The sequence below is a fragment of the Aegilops tauschii genome, chromosome 3 (assembly GCF_002575655.3).
Source record: "Aegilops tauschii subsp. strangulata cultivar AL8/78 chromosome 3, Aet v6.0, whole genome shotgun sequence".
In the NCBI taxonomy this organism is placed as follows: Eukaryota; Viridiplantae; Streptophyta; class Magnoliopsida; order Poales; family Poaceae; genus Aegilops; species Aegilops tauschii.
In genome coordinates this window covers 294,352,314-294,379,009 of record NC_053037.3, presented here as the reverse complement: position 1 = coordinate 294,379,009, position 26,696 = coordinate 294,352,314, and positions in this window count along the sequence as shown.

Sequence of the window (26,696 nt, the reverse complement as noted above, 5' to 3'; positions counted from 1 at the left end):
TGAAGGCGTCGGTGCCATCGTACTCCGACTTGACGACCCGCCACCCGCCTTCTTCATCTTCTCCAGCCTTCTACCGCCGGCTGCTAGAAGCGGCGGCCCTGAGAAGTTCAAGGAGCTCGCTTGAGAGGCCACTGCCAAGAACCACCCCCCGGCAAATCGCCCTAGGGACGGGGTGCCCGTCGTCCTCCCCACCGGTCTCCTCCTCGTCGCTATCGCCCGAGGAGGAGCTTTCATCATCAATCGAGCTCTCCGCGCAGCACCCTAGCCGGATTCCCGAGCGCCCAAAAACCTTGATGGAGAGCAGATCAACCTCCACTAATTTGAAGCAGAGGACATGCCCCTTCATCAGGCAGTGGGCGCGTGCGAAGGTTTTCCAGCCATGATGAAAAAGCATTACATGAGGTACGGGTAACTTTTTATTCGCCCACATGTCGCCATTGCAACATCCCTTCATGCGAAGCCTCAACCTCGATGGCTGGTCAAACTCCAGCACCTTCGCGAACGCCTCAGGAAGATGGAGACGGCTACGCGGCGGTTCGCCCAGCTGCAGGATAAACTCCAGCGCTGTGTCTCCAACATGGCCGCTCGACGAAGCAGGAGGAGATGGTGGTGGAGACGGTGGCGCCACAGGTGCCCCCCTTCCACGTCCACCTCTGCCTCGACCAACTCGCCGACCGCGGCCCCGTCCAGCACCTTCGCCTTGGGCGTCTGGCTCTTCCTTAACCGCCGCGGCTCTTTGTCGAGAGGAAGATCTAGTCGCCTCTGCAGAAGGATGGCCACGACCGCGCCCTCTCGACATGGTGGTGGATGAAGAACAGGGAAGAAGAAGACGCGAGAAGATGCCCCCCTTCTCCTCCCAATCCTCTTTTTGTAGCCAAGCAGGGAGGGCTGGGGGCTGGCTCTACACCTCCTCGGAAGAGTCCTTTCAAGTCCGGATAATTAAATCCATTGGCAACGAGCGATACCGACGGCCGCCCTCCCCACGCCAATCAAAGGCGCATGGGTATCTGCCGTGGCACGCCCTCCCGTATCTCCCGCGTCTGCCACCTACCCCGCGCCATGCATGCGGCGTACGTGGCGAAAAAGGCGGGCGTAGAGGGAAGCGTGGAACAACTATTATCGTCCCGTGAATGAAGGCTGTTCACGGGCCACCACAAGCACAGACGACAAGAAAATTACAGCAATTATTCCCTTCCACGCATACCCGCGCACTGTATGGGCCTGGCCCAACGACGCCTCGCACTCGTGTGTGGTCCAGGCCCAGGGGCTCCTGTCGGTGTACTAAAGATTGGGCCTTTAGCACCCCAGACTTGTGCACGGGCAGTCGTAACCCCACGCGTGGCAAAGCGTGAAGAGGGCGAGCAGGGACAGATACAAGACTTAGAAAAACAGCCAAGTCAGAGAAGAGAGGACGAGTTGGATCCCTGGCAAGGACCTTGCCGGGGCGGCTTGCGAGACCCCGGCGAGGTCCTTGCCGGGACGACTTATGGAGCACCACCCTTTGTGGTTGAGAGCTCTGACACCATCGACAATGTTAAGGCCAGAATCCAAGGGCACGCGCATAATGGCGTGCAGATCTTTGTGGAGGCCAGAAAATGAGACGCCAGCAAGATCCCTGTCGAGGACGCCCACGAGGCCCCGGTGAGATCCCTGCCGAAGACGCCCACGAGGCCCCGGCAAGATCCTTGACGAGGACACCCACGAGGCCCCGGCAAGATCCTTTCCGGGGACATCGGCAAGACTGTGGCCAGACTCGGCTGCCCAGTCACCACTCCAGTGCGGGGGCTGACCTGCCAGCCTGGCAAGAACCTGCGTGGTGACATGCAGATCTTCCTGAAGATCGTGCCACCTCTCCAGTGCAGGAGCTGGCCAGCCAACTTGGCACTGCATGCCCCGTCGGCATGGACGCGTGTCGAGACGGGGCGGGGCGGCAACGGGCAGGACGGGCTCTCCTCCCGTCCCCGATAAAGCTAGAGGGCACGTAAGCGGCACATTTAATGCATTTGTCCTTAGATGACCAAGATAAGCATGTGCACTGTAGTTACTTTACACCTCCTGTATGCCACTGTGGCAGCCCCTTGGTCATATAAAAGGAGGGCCACAGTGTACTGGAGGAGGATTCGGCTTTTTGGACCTCTCGGCCCAGCTTTCATGCTCAGCAACGAGTCAAAGCTCAAGAACACTCAATACACAATCAAGCAGGACTATGGTTTTATGCATCTCTGCGGCTCGATCCTGTGTAAATACCCGTGGTGTTGATCACTAGATATGCTCTTTGCTTATCCCCTGTTCCCTGCCAAACCGTAGAAGGGATCGGCATGGTCTCATAGGTGTCATTTCCCCGACAATCACACAACGAGACCGGCCTGGTTTCTAAGTCGCCTTGCCTTAATAGGCAAGCTAGCATATGGAGGTTCACACGTTCGGGTCTTAGGCCTCCACCAGGCCCGCCTCTGTGAGCCGCCGTCTTCACACTTCGCCTTCTTGGGCCTCCTTGGATCTTTTTCATGTTAAGTCACCAACTGTGTAACCCGGCCCCTCCTGGGCGGGTCACAACGCGGGGTCATATCCCCAACATGCACCATCTTGCCTTTATTCTTCCTCCCAAAAATCACATATATTATAAAATAAATCTCCATAGAAATTTATCACGTTTGGACTTTGTTCGATATGGATTTTCCGCGAAACAAAAAACATGCAAAAAACAGGAACATGCACTGGGCACTGGATCAATATTGTCGGTGTACAAAAGTAGGGGCTCTTCTTTTGACCCATTTACTTATGCACGGGCAGTCGGAGCCACGCGCCACGGCCACACTTAGCAGGGCAGAGGAGGGAAACCGGGAAGAAGCCAAGGCACAAGACAACCGAGGCAACGCCAAGACCAGAAACACAGGAGAGCAAAGGGGCGAGGTGGACTCCCCCGGCAAGACCCTTGCCGGGGCGGCCTCCACGGCCCCGGCAAGAGCCTTGCCGGGGCAACTTGCCCGATGCCGGCAAAGCAGGCCACCCTTGAGCCTGTGGGTTCCAACACTAGCCAACCAACTACATTGGAACCAGGGCTCGGGAGGCGCCTCTATGGTGGCATACAGATCTTCGTCAAGATCATGAACGCACAAGATCAGATGACGAGCAGAAGACGGCGACCCTCGGCGGGATCTTAGCCGAGGAGATCCACAAGACCCCCGGCAAGCGCCTTGCTGGGGACAACTATGACGCCACGGCAAGACCCTTGCCGGGCCCCCGACAAGATCCTTGCCGAGGGCATCAGCGGGGCCACAGCCAGGCTCGCACCAGCCAAGACTCCACCGCCGTCCCCAAGCAGCTGCCAGCTCAACCAGCTAGGCAGGCACCTGCGTGGCGACGGGCGGCCTATTAACCAAATCAGCAAGCACCTGCGTGGTGGCATGCAGATCTTCGTGAAGACCCTGCCACCGCGCCACCTCAGCAGCCTGCCTGCCTACATGGCACCGCACGCATCGCTGGCCTGGGTGCGTGTCGAAGCGGGACGGTGCGGCGACGGACGGGACGGGCCTCGTTCCCGTCCTCGATAAAGCTAATGGACACCTAAGTAGCGCATTTAATGCATTTTGTCCCCTAACGTCGGGCGATAAGCTCACGCGCTGTACACCTTTCCACCTCCTGTGTGCCACCGTGGCAACCCCTTTTCGACTATAAAAGGAGGCCCGAGGCATACTGGAGAGGGATTCGGCTTTTTGGAACTACACAGCCGCCGTAGCTAGTTCGAAAGCTCAAGAACACTCAATACATCCACCAAAGCAGGACTAGGGTTTTACGCATCCTCGCGGCCCGAACCTGGGTAAACGATATTTGTGCTGGCTCCTGGACCTGCTCTTCTCACAACCCCGCGCCCGCCGACCGTAGAAGGGATTCCATAGATCCCATAGGTGTCGTTCCCACCGACATCTTTGGTGCGCCAGGTAGGGGGCGCAGTTGTGAGAATCTGGTTTAGCAACCAGCTTAGCAGTTCCTCGTGGCCACGGCTTCCAAAGAATAAGACGTCCAAGAGGATGACGCCGCATGCAAGCGCGAAGGGCGCCAGTACGGCGACAGGAAAGCTAAGTCATGCCGAACTTCAAATATTTCCTTTTTATATAAGGTTATTCCCCTCGGAGTTCTCGTTCTTTGCATGGAAAACCTACACGCAAAGGGGCCCTCCCGCGATTGGCAATGTCCTTGTTCTGTTTCGAGTCCGCTCAACAGCTCAAGCGGCCGCGTCAAGAGTGGCAGGGTAGCCTTCCCCAACCGGCAATGCTCTTGATTCTGACTCGGCAGTTCGAGCGGCCGCGTTGGGGGCGGCAAGGTGGTTCGCCCGGCAGCAAGCACACCCGGTAAGCCATTGGGGATCCGTCCTCAAGACGCCGCCCTAGGTTTACGCGCCGGCAAGCCTACCCGGTTAATGTAGGGTGGACGTACAAAGGAAAATCGAACAGGGAAGTAACATGCATAATATCAAAAGTACTGCAGAGTTATATTACATCCATTGTTGCTGCGGTTCTAACTAAAGATAGAAATTGTCTTGGTCATGAACCTGCAGCGGTGATGAGAAACGGGGTGCCTAATCCCGGCGCTGGCCCTCCACCCTCTCAATTCTGTCGATGCAGCTGACGATGGGCATGATACGCTCCTTGAGCGCCATGAGGTCAGCACCCTCCGGCAAGCTCTCCAGCGTGGCGTCGAAGTCGAGGTTGGGGTTCCAGTATGCAACCTTGGTGAGGACCTTGGCCATGGCACCCCGGCAAATCCTCCGGGACTCGTCGGCCAGAGAGGCCACCCGATTGGAGTGGAGCTGCTCCAGGGCCCCGAGGACACCCTCGAAGAATAGGGTCAGCCTGGCGTTGGGGGTCGTGCTGTGATCCGGGGCGTACCTCACATTTGGCATACCCATGGTGGCCAGCTGCATGGAGATCCTGCCGGCGATGTCCTCGAGGCGGCTGATCCAGCGATTCTCGCCATCCACAAAATCCTTGTGGTTAGCGGCTTCATTCTTCTGCTGCAGCTTATCGGCGTCCAGATCCTTGGCTAGGGTCTCCTCCCGAGCCCTGGCCTCTGAGAGCATCTGCTCAAGGCCCTCCAGCTTCAGCTTCAGGTCTTCGATGGAGTTGTTGGCCTCGGAGAGCTCCCCGGCCCTGCTGACGGCCGCGCCCTGCGCCTCCGTCAGGGCACCGTTGAGCGTGTCCTTCTCCTTGGATAGCCTCAAGGCCTGGTCCTTTAGCTCGTGCCGCTCCACCTCCAGCTCCTTCACCCTGCCGGCGTGAACCAGAGCCTAGGCAGCGAGCGCCTCTTTGTGCCTCTGCTCTAGCTCCCGAGTCCGCTGCGCGACGAGCTTCTCTACCTTCTCATCCTTGCCGCGGAGCGTTGCAGCAAGCTTCTCCTCATGCATGGCAAGGTCGTCCTCCTGGGAGTTCAGTGTGGCCTGGTGCTGGGTATGGGCGGCCTCGGCTGCAGCAGCCAAGCTCTCTGCCGTCTCCTGGGCCTTCTCGATGTCGGCCCGATTCATGGTGAGCTCCACGTCGCGCTTGGACAGCTCACCCTGGGCGACCTTCAGCTCCTCACAAGCCTGGTGGAACCAAGTTTGCGTCTCGGCGACGCGCACCTTGAGGTCCGCCTCCGCCTTGTCCACCATTGCCATCCTGGACTTGGCCTTGTCCAGGCGGGCGCGGTGGAGCACCTAGAGCTTCCGAAAATTGGCGCCCATGGCCTGGAGAAGCCGCTCCTCCTAAGAACCGTCGCCACCTGCGCTCGGCTCGTCAACAACCTCGAGCCCGGCGGCGGCAAGCACCTCCTCATCGAACACCTCTCCCTCGACGGTCGCCCTGGAGCTCGACGCCCCTGGAAGGTGGACGAAAAGGTCGTCACCTACCTTCAGATACCTGCCGGAGCTAGAGGCAGCAGAGGAGGAAGGCTGGTCGCTGACCACCTCCTCCTCGGCAGCGGACTTGCCAGCCTCCCCGGCAGGCCCCTTGCCAGCCTCCTCAGCAGTAACCTTACCGGGCTCCCCGGCAGGCCCCTTGGCGGCGCCCTCGGCAGCGCCCTTGGCGGTCTCCTCGGCAGCAATCTTCTCGGGCTCCGCCGCGGCATCCTTGGCGACATCCTCGATGACGGTGTCGATGTCCTCTGGGTCCACCTAGGGGAAATCTAGATACCGAGAAGGGGATGAGGTGAGGCCAGGATCAAGAGTCAGAAAGAACAGAAAAAAGAACATGGACGGAAGGCAAGCGACTTACCCGTTCCGGGCTGGGAAGCAGAGGTCCCCTCCCCGCCAACGTTTGGCGCCGAGGCAAAGCCACCAGCGCCCGGGTTCTCCTCCTCCTCCTCCGTGTGCATGGGCTCGGTGCTTGGCGCCCTTGCCGGGGACGCCCCTCGGGGCGGCGTGTTGGGGGTAGCCCTCTGTGGCTCCTCCTGCTGTTGTCCCCCTCCCGCAACCACGGCAGGGTCAACACCAGGAGATCATGCCCCCAACACGCGTCGATGGGGGGTGAGTGGTGAACTTACGCTGGGGGCTGTGCCGGGGCCTGCTGCCCGGGCTGCTCAACACCACCAGCGGTGTGCCGGAAGTACCTGCCGGGGGCTGGCCGCTCGCCGAAGCCCTCGCCCTCTGCTCCCTCTGGGCCAGTGTCTCCGCTTCCCTGCAAAGAAGAAGAACCGGTCAAGTCAAGCGGCAGAGATTGAGGAGACGGAGATGACAAAAAGGAGCAAGATACTTACTCATCTTCCACCTCCTCCTCTGCTGCCTTCCTCTTCCTCCTTGGGCTGAGGGATGCGAAGTCGAAGAAGACCTCCGCGTCGACATCTCCCAGAGGAGGGGAAGCCGATGGAGTCTGAGGGCGCTTGCACGAAGAAGAGGCAGTTGCCTTCCTCGTCGCCATCGCGGCCTTCACCGATTTCTTCGCATCCGCGGCCCTCGTTTGGCACTCGGACGCCTCCTGGGCTTGCCGGGGCTGCACGACCCTGCCGGGCCGAATCGGCTCGCCAGAGGAGGCCCGCCACAGGACTCGCCCACTCCCCGTGGCCGTAGGGTCGACGGCCTCGGCATCTGATGACTCGTCGACCACATCTTCGACGAGAGGGCCCCCGGTGCCCGCGCTGTTGGCCTCCCCAGCGGCCTCCGCCCACTGGGCGAGCTCCTTCTCCTCCGCTTCTGCCGCGGCCTTGTCCTCCACGCCGCCAGCGCTGCCAGCCTCCTTGGCGAGCTCCGCCTCCACCGCCCTGGCGGCGATGTAGTCCAGCTCCGCCTGGGTGGTGTCCTGGACGAGCCGCGGCTCGGCGGTGACGTACTTCTCCTCCAAGGTGTTAAAAAACTCCTGCACCTGGTCCTCCGGCGGCTCGTCCCAATTTGGGACGAGGCCGTGCGTGTTGAACTCTGACATCATTGCGATGATGTCGCTCCGACGCGAATTGTTGCACAATGGGACCACCCCCACCGGCAACTTGAACAAGAGCCCCTTGGCGACCTTGCCTGCCTTCGCGGCGGCCTTCGCGGCCTTGCCGGACCGCTCGACCTCGCCATGGCGGTTCACGTCGAGCTGAAAGAGCCGCTGGCAGAAGTGGGTGTGCCCCATCACCGTGAAGTTGTGGTCTAGGCCGGGGCGGAGCCTCATGATGTCGGCGGCGTTCTTGAAGAGCCAGGCCGGCCTCCCCTTGTTGTGCAGCGGAGCGATTCGGCGGCGGATGAAATCCGCCCCGATCATCTCAAGGGTGAGCCTGGCCTCGGTGAGACGAAGGATCCTGGTGGTGGCGACCATGAGCTTCTTGTCGTCGACATCGACATCGCTCCAGTCGCTTCTGCGGACCGACGGCGCCTGGCGAACCTCGCAGAATGCTGGTGGGTCCTTCCCCTCAATCCAGCACCACCGGCCTCGCCACTCCTCCCACCTCTCCTTCTGGGCATCGTCCGGGTATGTCTCTTTCTCCTGGGTCCTAGGGATCCAGGCGACGCAACCGGAAATGGCGCCCCCCTTTTGGATGCGAGGGAAGAAATAGTGGCGGAAGAGCGCCGTGTTGGGATGCACCCCGCGAAACCCTCGCAGAGGTGCGCGAAAAGAGCCATGCACACCACGGCATTTGGAGTGAAATCCAGAAGGTGGAAGCTGTAGGTGTGCATGATGTCACTGAAGAAATCAGAGAAGGGGGGCAGAGGCCGAAAGAAAAGTAGTCGACGAAGAACGGGTACCAATTCGGGCCGGCTTCGGCGAAGGCGGTGGGGATGACGCGCGTGGCCGGATGCCCCATCGTCTCGCTTCCCGTCTTGCACCCCCACAGGTGCCTGAAGTAGTCTCGGAGTTCGACCGCGTCGACCGTCGACGGGAAGTAGGCGTGCTGCGTCCGCCGCACCGCCAACCCGCTCTCCGGCGGCTCCTTCTCCCCGGCGTCCTTGGCCACTCCCTTGCCTCTGCTGGTCTTGGGTGCCATGGCGGCTGCGGGAAGCGAGGAATGGAAGATGGCGAAGGCGCGGCGGCGGCGAGCGAAGGCAAGAGCTTGAGAAGGAGGAAGAAGGGGACGGCGGTTCCGAGATGGGGAAAGCACGAAGGGTAAATGAGCAGCGTGCCCGCGGTTATTCCTTTTTACAGGGAAGGCACGGGCCGCCTCTTTTCCCATTAACTGTGATGTGACGCATGCGTGCGGGAACCGCCCCACGCATGACCCCCACGTCACGCACACCCCTCCACGTCGCGTGTTCAACGCGGGTCATGGGGAAGCGCAGCGGACGAACTATTGCTGCGGTAAAAATCCACCCCACCTGCCCGCGCACCGTTCTGGGCCTGGCCCAACAACGCGCCGCGCTTATGTGTGGCCCAGGCCCGGGGGCTCCCGTCGGTGTACAGAAGTAGGGGCTCTTCTTTTGACCCCTTTACTTCTGCACGGGCAGTCGGAGCCGCGCTCCACGGCCACACTTAGCAGGGCAGAGGAGGGAAACCGGGAAGAAGCCAAGGCACAAGACAACCGAGGCAACGCCAAGACCAGAAACACAGGAGAGCAAAGGGGCGAGGTGGACTCCCCCGACAAGACCCTTGCCGGGGCGGCCTTCGCGGCCCCAGCAAGAGCCTTGCCGGGGCAACTTGCCCGATGCCGGCAGAGCAGGCCACCCTTGAGCCCGTGGCTTCCAACACCAGCCAACCAACTACATTGGAACCAGGGTTTGGGAGGCGCCTCTGTGGTGGCATACAGATCTTCGTCAAGATCATGAACACACAAGATCAGATGAGGACCAGAAGACGGCGACCCTCGGCGGGATCTTAGCCTTGGAGATCCACGCTTGCCGGGGACAACTGCGACGCCACGGCAAGACCCTTGCTGGGCCCCCGGCAAGACCCTTGTCGAGGGCATCAGCGGGGCCACAGCCAGGTCCGCACCAGCCAAGAGTCCTCAACCAGCTTGGGAGGCACCTGCGTGGCGATGGGCGGCCTCTACACCAACTCAGCAAGCACCTGCGTGGTGGCATGCAGATCTTCGTGAAGACCCTGCCACCGTGCCACCTCAGTAGCCTGCCTGCCTACATGGCACCGCACGCATCGCTGGCCTAGGCGCGTGTCGAAGCGGGACGGAGCGGCGACGGACGGGACGTGCCTCGTTCCCGTCCCCGATAAAGCTAATGGACACCTAAGTAGCGCATTTAATGCGTTTTGTCCCCTAACGCCGGGTGATAAGCTCGCGTGCTGTACACCTTTCCACCTCCTGTGTGCCACTCTGGCAACCCCTTTTCGACTATAAAAGGAGGCCTGAGGCATACTGGAGAGGGATTCGGCTTTTTGGAACTACACAGCCGCCGTAGCTAGTTCGAAAGCTCAAGAACACTCAATACATCCACCAAAGCAGGATTAGGGTTTTACGCATCCTCGCGGCCCGAACCTGGGTAAACGATCTCTGTGCTGGCTCTTGGACCTGCTCTTCTCACAACCCCGTGCCCGCCAACCGTAGAAGGGATTCCAGTGATCCCATAGGTGTCGTTCCCAGCAACAAATATGTTAGTCCCCATAAAATGTTTCCAAAAGTATGTGAAAGTTGTAGAATATTGGCATGAAACAATCAAAACTTATAGATACAATGGAGACATATCACTACTTTGAAGCACAAGTGTGGTGAAGGATAATAACATTGCCCCTTCTCTCTTTTTTTTTCTTTTTTCTCCTTTTTTAGAACGATATCATGTACCTCATACCCACTTTTTCGAGGACTCATTAGTGTCCATCATTCTTTTCCTCATTGGGACAATGATCTAATAATGATGATCATCACACTTCTATTTACTTACAACTCGATAAAATAAATGATATGACTACCTATGTATGCCTCTGGTGGTGTACCGGGATGTGCAAGGATCTAGCATAACATGTAGAACAATTATGAATGATGGCTACGCCACAAATATCATGACAACTCTATATGATCATGCAAAGCAAAATGACAATGAATGGTCAAGTAATGTGAGTAATAATGGTGGAAGTTGCATGGCAATATATCTCGGAATGGCTATGGAACTGCCCTGATAGGTAGGTATGGTGGCTGTTTTGAGGAAGGATATAATTAGGCTTATGTGTGATAGATGTATCATTTCACGGGGTTTGGATGCACCAAAAAGGTTTGCACCAAGTCTCAAAGTGAGAACGGGCAATGCACGATACCAAAGAGGCTAGAAAAATATGGATAGGTAGAAGTTCTTATAGTCCACAAACTCACATTAGTCGTAAAGAACTCAAATACATATTGTGAAAGTTCATTATCCCTTGAAGCAAAGTACTACTCGCATGCCCCTAGGGAGGAGGTTGGGAGGAGTTAATCATCGCGCGTCGCTGATCCGGACAACACAAAGGATATCAACCAAGGATAAATTACGCTCCAACTTCCTAGCCAAACCACAATCGACAGTTTAATGAGGTCAAAATCACAAACCTTAAAACCGATATTTTTACTAACTAATGCATATTAACTTGTAAACTTCCATATTATGACTTAAGTATCGTTGATCATACGCATCACATTTAGTGATCTAAATGAAAAAAATTATTATACCACTCTTGTATACCTATCATTTCTGGACTAAACACATAACTCATGCAAATTACCACTACATATTAAACTCTCAAAAAGATATAAGTGAATCATGAGAGTGCAATTCATTTTTATAAAATATAAGTATTCTAAAGATATAAGTGAAGCACATGAGCAAATTGCCTTAACTCAAAAGATATAAGTGAGGCATAATGAGCATTCTAATAAATTGTGAAGAAATGTGTGTTTCCCATAATTGGTGTGATAACAAACAATGATTGTGGAAACAAGCCAACAAAATAAAACTATAGCACATGATGCTAAAAAACACATATCATGTGGTGAATAAAAATATAGCTCTCGATAATATTAACGATAGATTGGAGACGAAAGAGGGGATGCCTTCTGGGCATCCCCAAGCTTAGATGCCTGGATCTTCCTTGGATATTGCTACTTGTAAACTGCGTTGGAATTTTCCTCGAAGAGGAGGGGAGGTGCGGTACAGTAAAGATAATATGTCCCTCAGTGAGAACCAAGGTTATCAAACCAATGGGAGAACCAAGCAAACTGTCGTCGTCGGCACCTGCAGACACAAAAGCAAATACTTGCACCCAACACGGGCAAGAGGGTTGTCAATCCCCTTGACTCGTTACTTGCAAGGATTAAATCTTGTATAGGTATATAGATAAATTTTAAAAAATAAAAGTAAATAAATTGCATCAAAGTATTTTTCATTTTTATAATATGGTAAAAGTAGACCCGAGGGCCATAGTTTTCACTATAGGCTTCTCTCTCTCGAACACATAGCATATGGTGGGTAAACAAATTACTGTTGCACAATTGGTAGAAAAATGCATAGTTACGACGTTATTCATGGCAATGATCACACATATATGCGTCATGTTCGTGACAAATAGATCGTCTCCTGCCTGCATCTACTACTATTACTACACCAGCCGACTACTATCCAGCATGCATCTATGGCATTAAGTTCATGTCAAACAGAGTAACACTTTAAGCAAGATGACATGATGTAGACAGAGTAAACCCAATCAATATGAATAAACCCTGTCGTTTTATCCTTAGTAGAAATAATACAATACGTGCCTCACTACCCCTTCTGTCACGAGGTGAAGACACTGCAAGATTGAACCCACTTCAAAGCACCAATCCCACTGAAGATAAATAAATCTAGTTGGCAAAACCAAACAGATAGATCGGAGAGAAATAAAAAGCTATCATAATCATGCGTAATAAAGTTCAGAAAAGAGTCAATTACTTTCAATGGATAATCTGATCATAAACCCACAATTCATAGGATCCCAACAAACACACCGCAAAAGAAGATTATATCGGATAGAACTCCAAGAAGATCGTGGACAAGATTGTATTGAAGATCAAAGAGAGAGAATAAGCCATCTAGCTACTAGCTATGGACCCATAGGCCTGTGGTAAAGTACTCACGCATCATCGAAAGGCAACAAGGATGATGTACAAGCCCTCCGTGATTGATTCCCCCTCTGGCAGAGTACCCAAAAAGGCCTCCAGATGGGATCATGGAAGAACAGAAGCTTGCGGCAGCGACAAAAGTGTTTCGGGTGGATCTCTAGGGGTTTCCCAATATTTGAGAATTATAGAAGGGGAATTAGGTTAGAGGAGCGACGTGAGGCCCATAAGGTAGAAGGGGGTCAGGCCCTGTTGTCTTGCCATCTCCTCGTTTGTCCTCTCGTCTCCTCCCGAAGCTTCTAGGGCCTCTTATGTCCAGAAAAAAGCATCCAAATGTTTTGTAGCATTTGGACTCCGTTTGGTATTGATTTTCTGGAAAACCCAAAATAAGAAGAAAATAACAACTAGCACTAGGCACTGGGTTAATATGTTAGTTCCAAAAATGATATAAAATATCATAAAAAATGCATAAAACATCCAAGACTGATAATATAATAGCATGAAACAATCAAAAATTATAGATATGTTGGAGACGCACTCGTACGCGTCGGTGCTATACAAACGGTTTGTAACCCCTTTCCGCGACGACATTTGGAACCATCGCCTAGTGAGTGTGGGCGATAGGGGGGTCCTTCCCACATGACCCCGAAACCGTCGGGGATATGCCCTCCTAGCACACACGCTCGGCAAAATGAGGTCGTGTGCGACCGGCGAGCGCTCAAATACGGAAATACGTACAGTAGAGCTAAAAAATACAATTATACATGCGAAATTGTTTCCGGTCGCAAGTACATCCCACACAGTCAGTCCCCGCTAAACTTTTCCGTTCATATGTACATCCACACAGTCGCTCCAAGGAAAACGTTTCCGTTCACAGGTACATCACACACAATTTTTCCCGTTAAATTGCTTGCGTTATTGAATGTATCACACACGGTCCGTAGAAGACTCTGTGTGGCAAAGGCTGTCCATCACACACAGTTTTTATGTGGTAAACATTTGCGCAAGGTGGCCTAACGCAAACAGTTTTCAAGAGAAAATCGTGTGTGATTGTTCATTGATCCAACACGGTTTATTCCTAGAAACTGTATGCGTTGCCTGAGGTCATCGCCCACGGTATTTTTTCAATAACCGTTTGCAATAGCAAAACCCAATTAGCAGGCTAATTCGCGATTAGCAGACTAATTGCCCTATTATTAATAATCCATTTATTAATCTAATTGACATTCATATTAAGCACATAATATATTTCATTTCCATATTAAGGAAGCAGAATTTCATAAATGAAATACATCAGAGTACAACATCATATAGTTTCAGCACTCAGCTACCCCATTACACAACTGCACCAGCACCAAGTTTCACATGCAACATCTATAACCTTTCGAAATTAGCATCATATACGGTATATAGACATATGCTTCTCATCTGGAAAACTGCTGAAGCGGAAGGCGAATATTGAGCCTTCATTCATGTTGAAGGTCTTTGCAACTTTAGGCCAGTGCCTGTGGATGATTGACCGTCTATCCTTCATCCTCTTCAGGAACACTTCAATATTGAACCATTGGGTGTTGTACAAAAACCTTCCTCGCCTCCTGACCATAGAGGTAGTTTGAGAGGTAATCATCAGTGAACTGCTTTGGAAAGGCCTGAAAACAAGGATGTGCATAAATATCTTCTCTATATTGGAAATGGGGCAAAGGAATAAAAAAGGCAAGGTATAAGAGTTAGTAACATCCTGTAGTGAACTGATGTCTTCTTGATTGTGCAGACAAAGATCTTGTTGTTTTTTGTCGCTAATTTATTTATCCTAACAATCTTTCTGAGTTTCTTGACTTGACTGATATTCATGGACATCTCATTTCCCCATATGCAAAAAGGGTCGAACAGTGGGTCAAAACCTCTGACAGCAGGACCTACATGTGCAAGACTAAATTGTTAAAAACCTAAATATTAGAATGGTTCCTGCAATTGCACAATAATGTGCTATTAGACAACAGACCACGCACGTGCTAACCTCGATTGTAAACCTCAGGGCTTCCCATTGTTTCCCTGCAACACATATAAGGTAGTTAGTCATCAGGTTACGTAAGGGTTCGTATGCTATCAGTAAAATATGTTGATGAAAAATAAGCACATTGCAGATTCATCAGATTAATTCAAACCACATGGAAAACCCATTTATCCAAACCAAGCATGATTAAGAACTAGGAAATATAGCACTTGTATATGTTTATCATGTATTAAGTGCAGCCAATTCGATTTATTCCTCACATGCACAACAATACAAAATTCTACCCACGAAAATTGGACATCACATTGCAGAATTGAACCAAATAGTTAGCTAAACACCACAACAAATGAACCAAACATTAACTGAGCACCACATTGCACAATATAACATACTCCTAATAGAAGATCAAACAGTTAACCAAACCAAGCATCCTTAACAACTTGGAAATATAGCAATTGTATTTTTTTCTCATGTATTTACTACAGCCAAATTCAATTTATTCCTCACATGGTATACAATAACAGAATGCACCCACAACAATTGAACATCACATTGCAGAATTGAACCAAACAGCCAACCGCGTCGCATCATCGGTGAACAAGGCGTCGACGGTGGCCTCGACGGCGAGGTGCTCCTCTAAGATCTAGGGGTCGACACGAATGGTAGCCATCACGACCTCTTTCGCACATGTGGCCGCGATTTGCTTCTCCGCTGCCAAATGGTCCTTGGGATCCTGGCTATACTGCGCGCACCATGGCTTAGGGCGGCTCTTATTTGGTGGAGGGGTCGGTGATTTGGGTGGAAGGTATCGCGCTGGCGGTCGGGGGCATGTGGGATGTGGAAGGAGAAGGAGGATGGGGGTCGGGTGTGGATTACCTGCCTGGATAGGCGAGGCCGAGCAGCATGGAGGTGGTTCGCTGGCGAGGAGGCGGCGCTGCAAACAAGGAGTGAAGGTTTCAACTTGGAAAGGAAGGCGGAAATAGGGGAAATGTGGCTTTTGGTAAGGGGGAGGGGGCGGGGAGGTAGATATTTCTGCGGAAGCCGAAAATTTGGAATCGCTTCAGCGAAAAAACTGGCGCGCAAAGTGTCATCAGACACGGTCCCTTATTGAGAACTGTGTATGATATGTGAACATCAAAAACGATTCATAGAGCTTAACCCGTGTGTGTTGAGTTTGAACGTCAAAAATTTTGGTTTGAATTTCCCTGGTTACAGTGGTCATCCACGTCATTGCATAATTTGGGTACATAAAGGAGACTACAGCACACCCACACTTCTTAATCGAGCAAGTTCAGCAATTAAACAGAGCTAGCTGACCTAAACATTACTCTAACAAATTAAAGATCGGTGCTCTTAATTAAACAAACAAAGAGTACTACTACGGCTGGTGCTCGTCGATCTCAGCCGCCGCCTCCATGTCCAGCTTGCGCCCGATGGTCTCCTGGGAAGGGGCTCCATGGCATCAATTGCACCATACTCGGCAAGCATCTTGCCATCCGCATCCACCATATCTTTGGAATAGGCCGCCACGAGCTGGGCGTGGGCGGCCACGATCTAGGCTCTGGCGGGCTCCGTCGTGGCAAGGTATGCCACGCAGGAATTTACGGCTACTCGAACTCTCTCGGTGATTGCCAACTCTTCGGCCGTGGGTTGCCGACCGTTCTCGGAGAAGCTTCGTTTGATTTGTGCGGTGACCGCCATGAGCTGGGCGTGGACGGCCTCGACATGGTAGTGGGCGGCCTCCATCAGGGATAAGGCCGCCGCTGCGGAACAGACAGCTAATGTACCGCTCTCGCCAGTTGTTATCCCCGAGGTTGATGCTGCTGTCGCCGCCTGAGAAGAAACAACGGCTGTTTGGCCTGCCTTGGCCGCCCGGACGCAGACTGCGGTCGCCCTCACGAAGCTTGTTAGCACGCGCCTGACGGCTGCGGCCGCGCTCTCGCTGGAGTGGGCCGCTGAAGTTGCCTTCACGACATGGGTCCACGTCCCCATCTTTCACCGGCGACGAATGAACAGTGAAATGATATTTGGGGAGTGAGCTAGTGTGCTTGACATGCCGACTGTGGATTGTAGCCGATGCACCTTCTCGCGTAAGCCATAGGCGTACTATACACCGATGGTGCTCCAAGATATTTTGTGCTGCATCTCACACGGCTGGTGATAATAAACTGTGTGCGATCTACTTGATTTATCGTCCTGATTTGAATTACGTAATGGGGTCACAGCTGCAAAGGATGGTGTTTGAATTGCTAGAACTTCTATCTGAAGTGAACATGCAACTATAGGCGTGTTGTCAAAAAAATTGGAATTATTCAAGGTTCGTTTGGACATTTTTATACATTAACTAGGTTTCCCAGGCATTTCAGGTGCATATTTCAAATTTGAACTACATGCACATTCTCCAATGCATATAAACTGGTCACAAAATCAAATATGTGTCTTTGGTTGCATGCTTAGGTCCCATGCAAGAAATGGGAATGAATGTCAGACACCCTGCCACCGTCACCCGGCCGCAAACATTGAGATACCTGGTTTTTAAATTCTAGTAAATCCAAAACTCGTCTGAAATTCATGAAACTTGGCATGCTAATATGGAGCGGCATCAACATGTCGTGGTAAATTTTTTGTCCCATTTGGGGCAGGTTTGGGTATAAGCTTTTCACAAACCAGAGGTTCTCACAACAAGCGTGATGGTTTCGGTAGAGAACGTGCCACCTTTGGGGACGAAACAATATCCGTTGCCTCTTATTGCTTTCAAAAAATTTCTAGTGTCAACATAGAACAAGAGAAGTGTTGTGTTTAATTTTGGAAGTTTTAGGGTTCGTTTGGACATTATTTTACATTAACTGGGTTTTCCAGGCATTTTATGTGCATAATTCAAATTTGAACTACATGCACATTCTCCAGTGCATATAAACTGGTTGAAAAATCAAATATGTGTCCTTGGTTTCATGATTAGGTCCCATGCAAGAAATGGGAATGAATTTCAAACACCCTGCCACCGTCACTCGGCCGCAAACATTGAGATACCTGGTTTTTAAATTCTAGTAAATCCAAAACTCGTCTGAAATTCATGAAACTTGGCATGCTATCATGGAGCGGCATCAACATGCCGTTGTAAAAAAATTGTCCCGTTTGGGGCAGGTTTGGGTATAAGCTTCTCACAACTAGAGCTTCTCACAACAAGCGTTATGGTTTCGGTAGGGAACGCGCCACCTTTGGGGACGAAACGATATCCGTTGCCTCTTATTGCTTTCAAAAAAATTCTAGTGTCAACATAGAACAAGAGGAGTGTTGTGTTTAATTTTGGAAGTTTTAGGGTTCGTTTGGACATTATTTTACATTAACTGGGTTTTCCAGGCATTTTATGTGCATAATTCAAATTTGAACTACATGCACATTCTCCAGTGCATATAAATTGGTTGAAAAAACAAATATGTGTCCTTGGTTGCATGCTTAGGTCCCATGCAAGAAATGGGAATGAATTTCAAACACCCTGCCACCGTCACTCGGCCGCAAACATTGAGATACATGGTTTTTAAATTCTGGTAAATCCAAAACTCGTCTGAGATTCATGAAACTTGGCATTCTATCATGGAGCGGCATCAACATGCCGTGGTAAATTTTTTGTCCCATTTGGGGCAGGTTTGGGTATAAGCTTCTCACAAACTAGAGCTTCTCACAACAAGCGTGATGGTTTCGGTAGGGAACGTGTCACCTTTGGGGATGAAACGATATCCGTTGCCTCTTATTGCTTTCAAAATTTTTCTAGTGTCAACATAGAACATAGGAGTGTTGTGTTTAATTTAGGAGTTTTTTGGGGTTCGTTTGGACCATTTTATACATTAACTGGGTTTTCCAGGCATTTTATGTGCATAATTCAAATTTGAACTACATGCACATTCTCCAGTGCATATAAACTGGTTGAAAAATCAAATATGTGTACTTGGTTGCATGCTTAGGTCCCATGCAAGAAATGGGAATGAATTTTAAATACCCTGCCACCGTCACTCGCCCGCAAACATTGAGATACCTGGTTTTTAAATTCTAGTAAATCCAAAACTCGTCTGAAATTCATGAAACTTGGCATGCTACCATGGAGCGGCATCAACATGTCGTGGTAAAAAATTCGTCCCATTTGGGGCAGGTTTGGGTATAAGCTTCTCACAAACCAGAGCTTCTCACAACAAGCGTGATGGTTTCGATAGGGAACGTGCCACCTTTGGGGACGAAACGAGATCTGTTGCCTCTTATTGCTTTCAAAAAATTTCTAGTGTCAACATAGAACAACAGGAGTGTTGTGTTTAATTTGGATTTTTTCGGGTTCGTTTGGACATTTTTATACATTAACTGGGTTTTCTAGGCATTTCATGTGCATAATTCAAATTTGAACTACATGCACAAGCTCCAGTGCATATAAATTGGTTGAAAAATCAAATATGTGTCCTTCGGGGCATGCTTAGGTCCCATGCAAGAAATGGGAATGAATTTCAAACACCACGGCACTGTTGATTGCCGGCAAAACGTTGAGATATGTTGTTTTAAAATTCTAGTAAATCCAAAACTCGTCTGAAATTCATAAAACTTGGCATGCTATAATGGAATGGCACCCGACATGTTGTCGTATTTTTCGTGTCCATTTTGAGAGAAGGCGCACTCGAATAACAGCCAACAAAGGCATTTTGTAACAAATAGCTGCCACTGTAACATCTCAAACTTTTTGTATAATTTAAATTGTGTGTGTTCTGTTAACCATTCACGTGACGCCACGCCTCACTCTTTTAATGGCTAGGAGGTGACGTGCGGACAGATGCTTGGGTGCTTGACTAAACGAAAGGCGTGCGAGCTGTACTCTAATGCGGAGGCTCACCGAGAAGCGTGCGAGCTGTACGCCGCGCAGGCTCACCGGGAAGCGAGCCTTTTGACTTCCATGGACGCCTGCCTTGCTCGCATCCTCTACATCAGTGGCGCCCAAGCCACAGTTTAATACGGCTTTTAAATATAAAACACTCATCGCAAACGTTTTAGTTAGAACTCCCGTATGCAAAACCGACAATTTCCCCAGGAATCCAAGGGAAAATGTGCCTAGTAGGATTTGTGCAGCTCTTGATCACAAAAGTTTTAGTTCGAAAACTTGTATGCAAACCGACAGCTTCCCCAGGAAGCCAAGAGAAAATGTGCCGAGCAGGATTTCTGCAGCTCTTGATCGCAAATGTTTTAGATAGAAAACCCGTATGCAAAGTGAGAGCTATGGTCTTCCCCTTAAGTCGAGGGAAAATCCGCAGCGCAGGATTTGTGCATCCCTTCAACGCAAACGGTTGTTTTGGATGACCCGTGTGCAACCACGTACAAACAATTTGGTAAGATTTGCATCTGTCATATTGGGTATGTTGCCATTTGTCAAACTGGAAAGATTGACATTTGTTGATCTAGTAACATTGACATTCGTCAACCTTGTAACACTACGATTTGTCAAAATATGAAGCCAAAAATCACTAGCAGTATCTAATTTTTGCAACTAAAATTCAGTAATTAAGCATAGATTTCATTCATAGATTAAGCATTCATTCTTAATTCATACAAATAGTTCAACTCGACAGCTAAACCGACCAAACTTTTCACCAATTGTTGCCAACCACGTACTGAAATAGCTAGTTCTACTTTATATACTAGCTAATTTTAAGTACGTTGTACAGTTCGACCACACATCTATAGTCAGATGAACTGAACAAAATAGCCCCTAAATACTACTACTACCACGGATGGGCTTTGTGCTACTTCCAGCAGCCTCTCCTTTGCCGAGCGCGCTCAGTAAGAGGCAGAGGAGGAGGAGCCTATCGACAAGCTGGAGAAATGCAATACGGTGCCTGCCGCTGCTGCACGTTCAGGGACGCTCCAGATGATCCCTCTCAAAGCGGGCGGACTGCTCGTAGATCTCTTGATTCCTCGCCTCTGTGTCGGTGTGTGCTGCGGCCACGGCTGCGGTAAGGCTCTTTGCGTGCTCGACGAGGCGCTCCTCCTCCTCCCGCAGGAACTCGATGTAGCGTGCAAGGTCGCTGACGCACGTGCGGGCCTCCACCTCCGCCTCCCTCCTTCGGGCGTGGTGGAGCGGGTGATGATCCCGGCGGTCGATGGTGGGCTGGCGGCCACGGCGGCCGATGATGGGGTGGCGGCCACGACCACCACCTCCCACCTTCGGGCCGCGGTGGCGGAGCGGATCATGGCCACGGTAGCCGGCAGTGGGGTGGCGGCCACGACGGCCACCTCCTGCCTTTGGGCCGCGGCAGCGGAGTGGGAGATGGCCCTGGCTTTCGATGGTAGTGTGGCGGCAACGGCGGCCGGCAATAGCTGCCGACGGGCAGCGGCGGCGGAGTGTGTGGTGGGTGTTCCGCGCACACCCAACAGGGACGCCACGCGCACTACACTATGCCGGGGACTGCCGCCGCCGCGGTGTAGCCTCCCTGCTGGAGCTGTCCTCTGATGACGACGGAGTGGCTGAGCGACGACGATGGACCGGTGCCATTGGCGATTGTGGGAGAAGCACATGAGATAAGCTACAGGGAGGGAGGGGAAAATGCGACGCAGGACTCGCCGGCCGTGAGGGTTTTTCTAGCAGGCCGGTAAGCATTGGGATTTTGGGGGATTTCACCAAGTCGGGCGGGAAGCTCGCGCGGGAACCTGCGAGGTTGCGCGGGAACGGGCTCACTGACTATTCATTGCCGCCATTTCAAGCCACCGTTTGGCCAAAAGAACGCCCGCGCGCGCAGTGCAAGCTTGCGTTGTAAGCCGTCCGCGGCAGCGGGGTGACAAGACGTGCGAGAGCAGGACGAAAGTACATGTACACATACGGTTAATACAAAAAAAAATGTTTGCAATTTAATTACCTACTATACCCTCGTTCTGGTTTATAAGTAGGATTTAACTAATAAAATATGAATGCATGTCGCCAAAGATAATATCGTTGGAGTCGTATTTGAACATAGTTTCCCACTATACAATTTTTATAACATGCATTAACACTTTTGTTGTAAATTTAAGGTTATATACCAGCAAGGTTATATTCTATTTTGGATGTTTAATGGGCTTATTTATACACTTTCATATTATTTTTGGGACTAACCTATTAACCGGAGGCCCAGCCCGAATTGCTGTTTTTTGCCTATTTCAGTGTTTCGAAGGAAAGGTATATCAAACGGAGTCCAAACGGAATGAAACCTTTGGGAACGTGATTTTCGGAACAAACGTGATCCAGAGGACTTGGAGTAGACGTCAAGAAACGAACAAGGAGGCCACGAGGCAGGGGGCGCGCCTACCCCCTGGGCGCACCCTCCACCCTCGTGGGCCCCTCGTAGCTCCACCGACCTACTTCTTCCTCCTATATATACCTACGTACCCCCAAACCATCAGACACGGAGCCAAAACCCTATTTCCACCGCCGCAACCTTCTGTACCCGTGAGATCCCATCTTGGGGCCTTTTCTGGCGCTCCGCTGGAGGGGGCATTGATCACGGAGGGCTTCTACATCAACACCATAGCCTCTCCGATGATGTGTGAGTAGTTTACCTCAGACCTTCGGGTCCATAGTTATTAGCTAGATGGCTTCTTCTATCTCTTTGGATCTCAATACAAAGTTCTCCTCAATTCTCTTGGAGATCTATTTGATGTAACTCTTCGTTTGCGGTGTGTTTGTCGAGATCCGATGAATTGTGGGTTTATGATCAAGATTATCTATGAACAATATTTGAATCTCCTCTGAATTCTTTTATGTATGATTGGTTATCTTTGCAAGTCTCTTACAATTATCAGTTTGGTTTGGCCTACTAGATTGATCTTTGTTGCAATGGGAGAAGTGCTTAGCTTTGGGTTCAATCTTGCGGTGCTCGATCCCAGTGACAGCAGGGGAAACGACACGTATTGTATTGTTGCCATCGAGGATAAAAATATGGGGTTTATATCATATTGCATGAGTTTATCCCTCTACATCATGTCATCTTACTTAAAGCATTACTCTGTTCTTATGAACTTAATACTCTAGATGCATGCTGGATAGCGGTCGATGTGTGGAGTAATAGTAGTAGATGTAGGCAGGAGTCGGTCTACTTGTCACTGACGTGATGCCTATATACATGATCATACCTAGATATTCTCATAACTATGCTCAATTCTATCAATTGCTCGACAGTAATTCGTTTACCCACCGTAATACTTATGCTATCTTGAGAGAAGCCACTAGTGAAACCTATGGCCCCCGGGTCTATTTTCCATCATATTAATCTTCCGTCAACAAGCTATTTCTATTACCATTACCTTGCAATCTTTACTTTTACTCTTTATCATAAAAAACCAAAAATATTATCTTATCATCTCTATCAGATCTCACTCTCGTAAGTGACCGTGAAGGGATTGACAACCCCTTTATCGCGTTGGTTGCGAGGTTCTTATTTGTTTGTGTAGGTGCGTGGGACTCGAGCGTGGTCTCCTACTGGATTGATACCTTGGTTCTCAAAAACTGAGGGAAATACTTACGCTACTTTATGCATCACCCTTTCCTCTTCAAGGGAAAACCAATGCAGTGCTCAAGAGGTAGCAAGAAGGATTTCTGGCGCCGTTGCCGGGGAGTCTACGCACAAGTCAAGACATACCAAGTACCCATCACAAACTCTTATCCCTCGCATTACATTATTTGCCATTTGCCTCTCGTTTTCCTCTCCCCACTTCACCCTTGCCGTTTTATTCGCCCTCTTTTTCCATTCGCCTCTTTTCCGCTCGCTTTGTCATCATGGCTAGTCCTTTATCTACTCCTTTGTCTCCCAAGAATGAAGTTATCAATTTTAAACATAAGGAGGGAGAAAATCTTAAAGATGCTTGGTATAGAATTTGCAACGCTCAAAATAAATCTGCTAGAAAGCAATCTATTTCCGTTCTTCTTCGCAATTTTTATGTAGGCGTCACTCCTTGGAATAGATATATTCTCGATACCATTACCGGAGGGAATTTCTTGGGTAGCCATACTTTTGATTCTTATAATGCTATGATAGATTTGTTTGGCTCACCACCCCTTTTGGTTAATGGAACCATGTTAACTTTGGAACATGTGATGCAAAGGCTTGAAATTATTGAAAATAAAGTTGCTGCCATAGAGTCAATAGAGAATTTGGATAAAAAGATCCACAACCAAATTACCCAATACGGATGTAAGGTAGGAGTGGCCCTTAAAATTTTTAAAGAAAAAGAACCAATGGTTAATGAAAAGATCGATCAAGATTCTTCTAGAATTGATAAGCTTGAGGGTATTATTACCAACTTAGGGTCCGCTTTTTATTCCGTAAGAAATACTCCAAACCCTCCTACCAAAATTGCCAAGCTTATGTATGCTCCTAAAAATAAGGGTGAATCCTCTAGTAAGGAAACTGCGGATCTCAAATCAATAAGTGTTCATCCCAATCTTTTTGCTATCATTAAGGAACCGTTTGCTACAAATGATTTTCTCGATTTCGTGCATAGAAGTTTGATAATTAATAAAAATAAAGAAACGCCTAGGGTCATGGGTGTCTTATTGAAGAATTGCCTACCAAAGATGGCAATATCTAGATCTATCCTTGCTTTTATGCCTAGCTAGGGGCGTTAAACGATAGCACTTGTTGGGAGGCAAGCCAATTTTATTTTAGTTTTTTGCTTTTTGCTCCTGTTTAGGAATAAATCTTTGATATAGCCTCTGGTTAGATGTGTTTTTATGTTTTAATTAGTGTTTGTGCCAAGTTAGACCTATAGGATCTTCTTGGATGATAGTTATTAGATCTTGCTGAAAATTCCAGAAACTTTCTGTTCACGAAAACAATTGTTAAAAATCACCAGAACGTGATAAAATACTGATTCCAATTGCAGCAGATCAATAAACAAATTATCTAGGCCGTACTATTTTGGTAGAATTTTTGGAGTTCCAGAAGTTTGCGTTAGTTACATATTACTACAGACTGTTCTGTTTCTGACAGATTCTGTTTTTCGTGTGTTGTTTGCTTATTTTGATGAATCTATGGCTAGTAAAATAGTTTATACACCATAAAAAAGTTGGAATACAGTAAGTTCAACACCAATATAAATAAATAATGAGTTCAATAGAGTACCTTGAAGTGGTGTTTTGTTTTCTTTCGCTAACGGAGCTCACGAGATTTTCTGTTAAGTTTTGTGTTGTGAAGTTTTCAAGTTTTGGGTAAGGATTTGATGGATTATGGAACAAGGAGTGGCAAGAGCCTAAGCTTGGGGATGCCCAAGGCACCCCAAGATAAATCTAAGGACACCAAAAAGCCAAAGCTTGGGGATGCCCCGGAAGGCATCCCCTCTTTCGTCTTCGTCCATCGGTATTACTTGGAGCTATATTTTTATTCACCACATGATAAGTGTTTTGCTTGGAGCGTCTTGTATGATTTGAGTCTTTTTTTTATCTTACCACAATCATCCTTTCTGTACACACTTTTGAGAGAGACACACATGATTCGGAATTTATTAGAATACTCTATGTGCTTCACTTATATCTTTTGAGCTATATTGTCTTTGCTCTAGTGCTTCACTTATATCTTTTAGAGCACGGCGGTGGTTTGTTTTATAGAAACTATTGTTCTCTCATGCTTCACTTATATCATTTTGAGAGTCCTACAAAACAGCATGGTAATTTGCTTTAATTATGAAATTAGTCCTAATATGATAGGCATCCAAGATTAGTAAAAACTTTCTTATAAGTGCGCTGAATACTAAGAGAAGTTTGATGCTTGATAATTGTTTTGAGATATGAAGGTGATGATATTAGAGTCATGCTAGTTGAGTGGTTATGAATTTGAGAAATACTTGTGTTAAAGTTTGCGATTCCCGTAGCATGCACGTATGGTGAACCGTTATGTGATGAAGTCGGAGCATGATTTATTTATTGATTGTCTTCCTTATGAGTGGCGGTCGGGGACGGGCGATGGTCTTTTCCTACCAATCTATCCCCCTAGGAGCATGCACGTAATACTTTGTTTTGATAACTAATAGATTTTTGCAACAAGTATATGAGTTCTTTATGACTAATGTTGAGTCCATGGATTATATGCACTCTTACCCTTCCACCATTGCTAGCCTCTCTAATACCGCGCACTTTTCACCGGTATCATACACCCACCATATACCTTCCTCAAAACAGCCACCATACCTACCTATTATGGCATTTCCATAGCCATTCTGAGATATATTGCCATGCAACTTACCATCGTTCCGTTTACTATGACACGTTCCATCATTGTCATATTGCTTTGCATGATCATGTAGTTGACATCGTATTTGTGGCAAAGCCACCGTTCATTATCTTCATACATGTCACTCTTGATTCATTGCATATCCCGGTACACCGCCGGAGGCATTCATATAGAGTCATATTTTGTTCTAAGTATTGGGTTGTAATACTTGAGTTGTAAGTAAATAAAAGTGTGATGATCATCATTATTAGAGCATTGTCCCAAGTGAGGAAAGGATGATGGAGACTATGATTCCCCCACAAGTCGGGATGAGACTCCGGACTAAATAAAAAAGAGAGGCCATAAAAAAAGAGAAAAGGCCCAACAAAAAAATGAGAGAAAAGAGAGAAGGGACAATGCTACTATCCTTTTACCACACTTATGCTTCAAAGTAGCACCATGATCTTTATGATAGAGAGTCTCTTGTTTTTTCACTTTCATATACTAGTGGGAGTTTTTCATTATAGAACTTGGCTTGTATATTCCAATGACAGGCTTCCTCAAATTGCCCTAGGTCTTCGTGAGCAAGCAAGTTGGATGCACACCCACTTAGTTTTCATTGTTGAGCTTTCATACACTCATAGCTCTAGTGCATCCATTGCATGGCACTCCCTACTCACTCACATTGATATCTATTAATGGGCATCTCCATAGCCCGTTGATACGCCTAGTTGAAGTGAGACTATCTTCTCCTTTTTGTCTTCTCCACAACCACCATTCTATTCCATATATAGTGCTATGTCCATGGCTCACGCTCATGTATTGCGTGAAGATTGAAAAAGTTTGAGAACACCAAAAGTATGAAACAATTGCTTGGCTTGTCATCGGGGTTGTGCATGATTTAAATATTTTGTGTGGTGAAGATAGAGCATAGCCAGACTATATGATTTTGTAGGGATAACTTTCTTTGGCCATGTTATTTTGAGAAGACATGATTGCTTTATTAGTATGCTTGAAGT